Raw genomic sequence first — 7,721 nt, forward strand, 5'->3', positions numbered from 1 at the left:
TCCCTTCTTATCCCGATAAAATCTCTACTTTCGTTGAAAAAACTTTTTCTAAAAAAATTATACAATTTTTTTGAAAAATAAAATTCCACAATTATAAAAGAACCCTAAACCCTAATTTACACTCTAAAACAACCACCATTTTTTTTTTTTGAATGTCCTCTGAGGATGGACGAAGGAAAGGTTTAAATGTACAGGAGTCGAGATAACTTTACTCGTTTATATGGCATAAAATTAAAGGAAGAATTAGGGCAGTAAATCAGTCATGTCGTTCGCAAGTTATTCGGATCTCGATTCGAAAAAAAATTATTCGATTAAGTTAAAAAGCTAAGCTCGAGGCTGATTTCGAGCACGAAAATGTTATTGAGTCGAATTCGAACTCAACAGTATTTGGTATGTGAGCTCACGAATATGTTCGTTTAAAGACTTACAAACGTATACGTTAAAAGGCTCATGAACATGTTATTAAGAGGCTTCAGTTCGATTACATCCCTAGGAAGAATGGATTTTAAAAATTTCTCTAATAATTTTATATTGCTCTAAAACAACAACCTGTTCTCGTTTATTTATCCTAAAAGTGATTGAGCCGACTGCACGAAAATTCTCCACCGACCATCAAGGGAAATCGAAAAGTACAGATGGGTTCTAACGGACGATGTAGCATTATAAAGTTTTACAAACTCTCCAAGTAGTGTAATGTGTCATATGAGATTTGCACTGTCATTACTCGAGGAGCTCATTCCACCTCTTACAATCTTACCATCGTACTATAATCCGAGAGCAATCATTTATTTAGCAATTGGTATTTAGTGATTCAATCACAATACTATTTGTTGTTATTATTATTATTTTTGTCTATCATGCTCAAGCGTTTTGCACCAACTTAATCATCACTCTTAAGCTTTCACATTCCCTTCATCCACCAATTATTTGCACTCTTTACTTTATTTTCTCATTGTCATCGCACATAATTTCCTACATTATATCCTCTAATAGATCCAACCATGATTTAAAATTGACGATTCGATAGTTTAGAATCGATTCTACAGTTCCTGACAAATTGATCTTTAACCTTGACTGTGTAAGACAGTTATAGTTCACGATTTGGAACCGCTAGTTCACGATTCATCACGGTTCAAGATTATTATTAATTTAAAATTATAAATTTATAAAATATATATATAAAGAATGATTTACAATTATTTAAGTTGCATATGTATCTCCTCCAATTTTAAAGAAGTATCCTGAACCTTAAAAATAGCATTATAAGTATGTATCTCGGGTATCGAAACTTACTCGAGTTTATCATCAATAAATTGAATATCGTAATCTCCATTTAGATTGTCTCTTCTTTGCTCCTATTGAGATGATGAATCTTCTCCTTCCATTGTAATTGAAGAATAATTGAAGTAGAAAACGATCGAGATTTTGAAATTGAGAGATGTGAGTAAAGAAAATTGTATGAAAATGATAAAATGAGCTCTTTATTTATAGAGTTTGGAGAATAACAGATATTAAATCGTAATTATTGATAAAAAATATCAAATAATCTCAATCATAAAAAAAAACTCCTTTCTTCTAACAGTCGAAATTACTAGCTTATACTCCTTTCCTCTAGTATAAATGAACTATTATAGGGTTGAAAGAAATTATTTACTCTCTTAATTACTTTTCTTTCAACTATTAATATATAATAACATTATAATAAAAAAAATTATTGATTAATTATTAAATAATTAATATTTAAAAACATCAATAGTTATAATTTAGTTGGTTAGAATACTCGACTCTCATTTGATAAACTTAAGTTCAAGTCTTGAAAAAGAAATTTTTTTAAACAAATTTTCATTTATAACAATAGGTTATAACAAAAAAAATCCTATAAACCGACGTTTTGAACCGATAGTTATCCGCTGGTTCGGCAATTAATTAGGCCCATGATCCGTAACCGGGCCAACCCTACAAGATTTAAATAAACACACACAACAAAAGGATGATAATTCTTTTGGATCCACTAAATGTTAATTGAGCATCATCATTCATTAGTTTAGTTTAAAACTTGAGCAACATCATCTTTGTTGCATCAGTATAAATAAATTTCCTTTTCTTATAAATTAACTTTTTGGAAATTGCATCATCTGAAGCATGACACTCACATAGGCAATAAATGCAGTTCATTGAGTTCTTAAAAATTAACTTTTTGATAATTTTAAATTACTTATATTTAATTAATTTTTCTCATAATTTCATATGTATTCACATTATTCATAAAATTATATATATATTTATAAAGTTTAGTATTCATCGTCCATAAAAGAATCTATTTAATTTAATCATCATTTATAAAAGAAAAATCAACAATTGATCAAAAGGCACATTTAAAATTACAAAATTCTCAAAAATGGCATTTAGATTTCATATATCTCAAAGAATGCACCTAATTTTCATTTTACCCCTCCCATCAACAGCTGACCTCATTTATATTTTCCCAAGCATTCCGTTTTCCCAAACATCCGAGTCCCATTTAAAATATATACATTTATGTACTATTTATTAGATAAATAAAATTACTATTTGAGTGTCAATCTCTATGTATTTAATTTGATTTTAAACTTAATTAATGAGGTCCACAATAATATACATAACATGAGAGAAATTATGAGTGAATCACAATTAATGGATATTTCTATATGGAATCTGTCTCCGATTTCATGGCTTTTAACTATAAGTCTCTTTTTGAACTTTTCAAAACTTTTTCATAACTACTAGACTCCTCATCCTCAATGAGCAATACATCTCTCAATTCACTTATGAGAAATCCATATCTATCAGAAATTAGACGTGCCCTACTAGATCTACAAAGTGGCGGTGTATCTACTGATTCAACCATTATCTCATCCTATGAGTAACAGATTATGGGTCTAGATTAGATGTCTCTTGTGTTTATTGGAGTTTCTTGAACTATTTTTAGCTTAACCTCACTCTCACTATCTTTAAGATATCTAATTATTCTTTTAACAGCCGTTAGATGAGATTGTTTAGTATAAGATTAATATCTTAAGCACATACCTGTTGTAAATAATATGTTAGGTCTGTTAGCACTTAGGTATAGTAAGCTTCCTATGTCACTTCTATAATACTTTAGAACTATAGGTTTTCTCTTCTGGATCGTTATTTAACATAATATTTATTGCTATAGATGTGTTTATTTTCTTAGCGTTTTTCATGTCAAATTGTTTTATTAATTCTTTGATATATTTATTTTGATGTATATAATTTTTTTCTTTGTTTGTTTTATTTGTAATTCTAAAAAGAATATTAGTTCTCCTACTATGCTCATTTCAAACTCATTTTCCATTAGTTTTATGAATTTTTTTTTAAACTCATTTTCCATTAGTTTTATGAATTTTTTAGAAATTCTGTATTAATTGATTCAAATACTATATTATCTATATAAACTTTGGGTATAAATATATCTTTCTCAAATATTTTGATAAATAATATGAAATAAATCTGTCCTTATTTAAAATTTTTAGATATTAGGTAAGGTGATAACCTTTAATACTAAGGGGGCGCTTGGTATACATTCTGTAATGGAAATGAGTATTATTTCCATTGAGGGGTTAATGACAATGGAAATGATTACCAAATTTTTGGTGTTTGGTATAGATATTGGAATGGGAATGAGAATCAGTCCAACGAGTTCACCGTCGATGCTATTGTACTTGAAGTCGTCGAGCATGATGACGCAGCAGTCGTGGGAGGAGGAGGAGGCGGAGGTGGAGGGGATGGGCGAGGAGAAGCAGGTCGCCCCATCCCTTTTTCTCCCACCTGTACTCCACAGAGAAGGACCGGGTGAAGGAGGCTTCGCCGGAGATCGGATAGCAGACGCTGAACCGATCGAGGACTGGCTCATAGGCGGGATCAGGGAGAGCAGCGAGGCGCATGATGCCGGCGAAGCCCGGGGCGAAGAGCAACGAGTTGCCCTGCTGCGCGAGGAGTAGCAGAGGAAGGTCTGGCCGCTGTTGAGGCGGAGAGTGTGCTTGGTGAAGGAGGCGTTGGCGGAGACGTCGATGAAGGCGTTGACGGAGGAGATGGAGATCGCGGTGGCGGCGGTAGTGGTGGAGCAGGTGACGAAGGGGCTTCCGCGGACGAGAAAGAAGCGAAGCGAAGCAAAGGGGGAAAAAGCTGCGCAGATGGGAATGGGTTTGATAACCAGGGGAGGGGTAGGTTATGAAATCAGGGATATCAAATCCTTATTTTGATTTCCATTCCCGTCTACCAAGCATTAAGAATGAGAATGAAATAGATTTCATTCCCATTCCCCTCTCTTAAACCCGCCTACCAAGCGCTTCCTAAGTCTTAGGTGTTTGTTTTAATCCATATAATATATTTTTTAATTTAAATACATGATTTGGATATTCTAAGTTTTTAAATTCAGATGATTGACCTACATATACTTTTTTTGATGAATCCAATTAAGAATGTGATTAACATTCATTTGATATAGCTTGAATCCTTTATATGCTACGTAAACTAGCAACATTTTAATGGATTCAAGTCTAATTATTGGTGCATAGATTTATTATAGTCTAGGCCTTCTACTTGACTAAAACCTCTAGCTACTAAACTAGCTTTATTTTTTATAACGTTTCCTTTATCATTTAATTTATTTTGAAAAACTCATTTAGTACTTATGATAGTTTTATCTTTAGGTGAAGATACCAGCTCCCAGACTTGATTTCGTTCAAATTTATTAGTTCTTCTTGCATTGTTATTACCCAATCAGAATCAAGCAAAGTTTCATCTACGATTTTGGATTCAAATGTCGATATTAGTGCAATTCACTTGTATTTCTATAAGATGATCTTGTTCTAATTCCTTGATTGAGATCACTCAATATTTGATTGATTGAGTTATTTGAGTTAATCCTAGATGTGTTTATAATTTGATTATCATCTTCTTCATCTTGTTCATTTTGTTCTGGTCTTACTTCATCTAGATCATCTCTTATTTCCCTTAAGTCTCTCCCTAAATTATTGCTTGATTCATCAAAAATTATTTCATGATTTAATTCAGATTTTTTAATATTATTATCTTAATAAAAAATCACATTGATTATTTTCTCAACTTTTAATATATTTTTATTGTATACTAGTTGCATCCCACCGCATAAAAGAAATGTCTCTATTATTCGCATTTCATTCCATCGTAGAAAAGCAAGACACGTAACAACATTTATCATTTTCTAAGAGGAGAAATTATTTTTTAAAAAATATTAATAAATATGTTCTTGTTGAGATTTGATTCTGAGTGCGCAACTCTCTTCTCAGCACCTCACTGGAGTGAACTTGAATGGAGATGAAGATGGAGGATTCTAGGACCCTGTAAGCATGAGAGGGAAGAGTAGGAAGGCCAGGGGTAGTCCCGGCGCGACCACTCCAATGATTAAATCAGCTTCTTCAGAAAAGGAGGGAATTGAGAGTGTGTTAGATTGTTCATACCTTACCCAGTGTAAAGTTAACCTTTTATATAAGCTGAAGAGGCTGTGTCACATCATAGATGCGACCGGGGTCCCATCACCATTATGGATGTGTCAGAGAGTATGGTATAGTTAACGCATATGCCCCATCGTTGACTTGTATTAAAGAGGGGGGTCATGTCATGCACGCGCCTTGCTATGATGAGCTACAAAGGCAGCAGGAGAACATTCACAACCGTATGATGGGGGAGTGGTCCTTGGGAAAGGGGAAGTCCGTATAAAATGGTCTCGGCTTCACGTCCGAACGGGTGGAATCGGCTCGGGGCCGAGATGTCGGGGCGGGACGATAGGGCTAGCAGGCCCTACGTCCGGATAGGTGGAGTCGGCTCGGGGCTGAGATGCCGAGTCGGGACGATAGGGCTGTCGAGCCCTCCGTCCGGATAGGTGGATTCGGCTCGGGGCCGAGATGCCGAGTCGGGATGATACTGTTGGGCTTGATGAACCATGACACGCTCCTTTACACCCATAACAAAACACATTATTGTTTAAAGAAAATAAAAAATTTAGAGGTGAGGTATTTGAACAAAAACTATGTTTGAGACATATAATGATATGAAAACTTTTGCATGTTTAATATTATATTAAAATTTTTATGGAAATATATCGATCGATGTAGAAATATTGTAATCAAATCTTGAAATATATTTTTCATGAAATAATCTAATATTAATATAATAATTTGATGAATCAATTCATGACGTTATTTCATAATCTAATATAATTCTCCTCTTTTATTTAAAATTGAGATTATGTTACGATGACTTTATACGTCACTGGTAGAGTTATCAAAAACTTTTTAAATTTATAAAATTTTAAAATGTAAATTTTATAAATTTATGACAAAAACTAGTTAAACAAAATTTATTTACAATTTTAAGAGTTTATTTTTTTTACATTTTATATAGAAATTGAAGACATTATAGTTTAAAATAAAATTTAAAATTTTTAAGAATCATAATTTTGTTGAATTACAAAAAATATTTTAGTATATAACAAGAAAATTTTTTAATTTTTTTAGTTTTTGATGTAGATTTAAAATTTGATAAATCACTATTTAAAATAAAAATTAGAAAATAAATTAAAGATGAATTCTTTATGAATTTTATTTTTTAAATTTAAAATTTTTCATTAGTATTATACGTATTATTTTTATAAAAAATTATTTATATTTAAATACTTATTTTTAAAAAAAAATTGGTTTAATTTAATTTTCTCTAGGTTTAATGCATGGTTTTTTAAATAGTGAGGGCTTGGATTTAATTTTCTCTACCGGCTCGTATTAGATTTTCTCCAATTAGGTTTAATTTCTTGGGTTAGGGATTAATTTGTTGCGGTTTAATGAAAGCATGGGTTACGGGTTTTAAATTTTAGAGTCACGGCTATTTCGCCATTCCGCTGTTTCACGCTAGGGTTGCGGCTTTCTCCTCCGATGTCAGGCGACGGCGACGGGCGGTGATTTTTTCAGTTCTTCGACGGCGACGCCGACGGTAATGGCGACGGGAACGCCAACACCAGAGACATGGGCACCCCTGGTAGCGCCGACGACGCCGGTGATTCATACCCCAGCGGCGGTGCCGGCGACGCCGATTCTTTCCCCAGCGGTGACGATGAAGACTTCATTAGTTATGGCGAACAGGACGAATATGTTGAGGACTTCGTCAGTGATGGCGAAGACGAAGACATTCCGTTGGCCTTCGTCACTGAGGGCGAAGATATGACTGAGGGCGAAGATATGACTGACGATGAAGACTTCATTAGTTATGGCGAACAGGGGGAATATGCTGAGGACGTCGTCGACGAAGACGTTCCCTTGGCCTTCGTCACTGAGGGAGAAGATATCACTGAGGGCGAAGACGAAGACTTCATTAGTTATGGCGAACAGGGGGAATATGCTGAGGACTTCGTAGAAGACGTTCCCTTGGCCTTCGTCACTGAGGGCGAAGATATGACCGTTGTCACGTTACCTGAGTGGGTCGCGGTTGGAGAAGAAAGAATCGCTCTTACAATCAATGCCCAGGCAATATATGTCAACAGTCAGTGGCCTGCAGTATTGGTATTCGTTTTCCGGCGTCCTATCAGCAATAATCCAGAAGATGATCTGAGGTCCGAATATATCTTTAACTTCTCTGATTTTGACGCTTCGAGTGAAGAGCATATCAGATACATATTCTCTTCTGTGGTG

This window comes from Curcuma longa, chromosome 10 (assembly GCF_044706935.1).
Source record: "Curcuma longa cultivar G26 ecotype Majalengka, Jawa Barat chromosome 10, ITB_CL_G26_1.1, whole genome shotgun sequence".
NCBI lineage: Eukaryota > Viridiplantae > Streptophyta > Magnoliopsida > Zingiberales > Zingiberaceae > Curcuma > Curcuma longa.